The sequence below is a fragment of the Physeter macrocephalus genome, chromosome 8 (genome assembly GCF_002837175.3).
Source record: "Physeter macrocephalus isolate SW-GA chromosome 8, ASM283717v5, whole genome shotgun sequence".
Taxonomy (NCBI): domain Eukaryota; kingdom Metazoa; phylum Chordata; class Mammalia; order Artiodactyla; family Physeteridae; genus Physeter; species Physeter macrocephalus.
In genome coordinates, this window is record NC_041221.1 from 41699868 (window position 1) to 41702583 (window position 2716).

Here is a 2716-nt window from a genome sequence, read left to right on the forward strand (position 1 = left end):
GCCCGTGAGCCACGGCCACTGAGCCTGCGCGTCTGGAGCCTGTGCTCCGCAACAGGAGAGGCCACAGCAGTGAGAGGCCCGCGTACCGCAAAGAAAGAAAGCTTGAGTAGCAATACTCATATCAGATAAAATAGACTTTAAAATAAAGAATGTTACAAGAGACAAGGAAGGACAGTATGTAATGATCAAGGTATCAATCCAAGAAGAAGATATATCAATTATAAATTAGATAGGCACCCAACATAGGAGCACCTCAATACATAAGGCAACTGCTAACAGCTCTAAATGAGGAAATCGACAGTAACACAATAATAGTGGGGATGGAAAAAAAATAACAAACACATGGAGGCTAAGCAATATGTTACTAAATAACCAAGAGACCACCAAAGAAATCAAAGAGGAAATCAAAAAATACCTAGAGACAAATGACAATGAAAATACGATGATCCAAAACCTATGGGATGCAGCAAAAGTAGTTCTAAGAGGGAAGTTTATAGCTATACAAGTCTACCTCAAGAAACAAGAAAAATCTCAAATAAACAATCTAACCTAACACTTAAAGGAACTAGAGAAAGAAGAACAAACAAAACCCAAAGTTAGCTGAAGGAAAGAAATCATAAAGATCAGAGCAGAAATAAATGAAATAGAAGCAAAGAAAACAATAGCAAAGATGAATAAAACTAAAAGCTGGTTCTTTGAGAAGATAAACAAAATTGATAAACCATTAGCCAGACTCATCAAGAAAAAGAGGGAGAGGACTCAAATCAATAAAATTAGAAATGAAAAAGGAGAAGTTACAACAGACACTGCAGAAATACAAAGCATCCTAAGAGACTACTACAAGCAACTCTATGCCAATAAAATGGACAACCTGGAAGAAATGGACAAATTCTTAGAAAGGTATAAGCTCCAAGACTATATCACTGATGAACATAGATGCAAAAATCCTCAACAAAACACTAGCAAACAGAATCCAACAACACATGAAAGGGATCATACACCATGATCATGTGGGATTTATCCCAGAGATGCCAGGATTCTTCAGTATATGCAAATCAATCAATGTGATACACCATATTAACAAGTTGAAGAATAAAAACCATATGATCATCTCAATAGATGCAAAAAAAGCTTTCGACAAAATTGAACACCCATTTATGATAAAAACTCTTCAGAAAGTGGGCATAGAGGGAACCTACTTCAACATAATAAAGGCCATATATGACAAACCCACAGCAAACATTCTCAATGGTGAAAAACTGAAAGCATTTCCTCTAAGATCAGGAACAATACAAGGAAGTCAAGACACTGATGAAAGAAATTAAAGATGATACCAACAGATGGAGAGACACACCATGTTCATGGATTGGAAGAATCAATAGTGTGAAAATAACTCTACTACCCAAAGCAATCTACAGATTCAATGCAATCCCTATCAAATTACCAATGGCATTTTTTACAGAACTAGAACAAAAAATCTTAAAATTTGTATGGAGACACGAAAGACCCCAAATAGCCAAAGCACTCTTGAGGGATAAAAACGGAGCTGGAGGGGCTTCCCTAGTGGTGCAGTGGTTGAGAGTCCGCCTGCCGATGCAGGGGACGCGGGTTTGTGCCCCGGTCTGGGAGGATCCCACATGCCACGGAGCGGCTGGGCCCGTGGGCCATGGCTGCTGTGGCTGTGCGTCTGGAGCCTGCACTCCACAACAGGAGAAGCCACAGCAGTGAGAGGCCCGCGAACCGCAAAAAAAAAAAAAAAAAAAAAGGCACTATAAAACTCTTAGAGGAAAACATGGCTTCTTTGACATAAATCACAGCAAGATCTTTTGATCCACCTCCTAGAGTAATGGAAATCAAAACAAAAATAAACTAATGGGGCCTAATGAAACTTAAAAGATTTTGCAGAGCAAAGGAAACCATAAACAAGACAAAAAGACAACCCTCAGACTAGGAGAAAATATTTGCAAATGAATCATTGGAAAAAGGATTAATCTCCAAAATATATAAACAGCTCATTCAGCTCAATATTAAAAAAACAAACCCGGTCCGGGAAGATCCCACATGCCGCGGAGCGGTTGGGCCCGTGAGCCATGGCCGCTGAGCCTGCGCCTCTGGAGCCTGTGCCCCGCAAAGGGAGAGGCCACAACAGTGAGAGGCCCGCATACAACCCAAAAAAAAAATAAATAAATAAATAAATAAAATAAAATAAAAATAAAAATAAAAAAAATAAAAAAACAAACAACTCAATACAAAAATGGGCAGAAGACCTAAATAGACATTTCTCCATAGAAGACATACAGATGGCCAAGAAGCACATGAAAAGCTGCTCAACATCACTAATTATTAGAGAAATGCAAATCATAACTACAAAATGAGGTATCACCTCACACCAGTCAGAATGGGCATCATCAGAAAATCTACAAACAATTGCTGGAGAAGTTGTGGAGTAAAGGGATCCCTCTTGCACTGTTGGTGGGAATGTAAATTGGTACAGCCACTATGGAGAACAGTACGGAGGTTCGTTAAAGAACTAAAAATAGAATTACCATATGACCCAGCAATCCCACTACTGAGCACATACCCAGAGAAAACCATAATTCAAAAAGACACATGCACCCCAATGTTCCTTGCATTATTTACAATAGCCAGGAGATGGAAGCAACCTAAATGTCCATCAACAGATGAATGGATAAAGAAAATGTGGTACATATATACA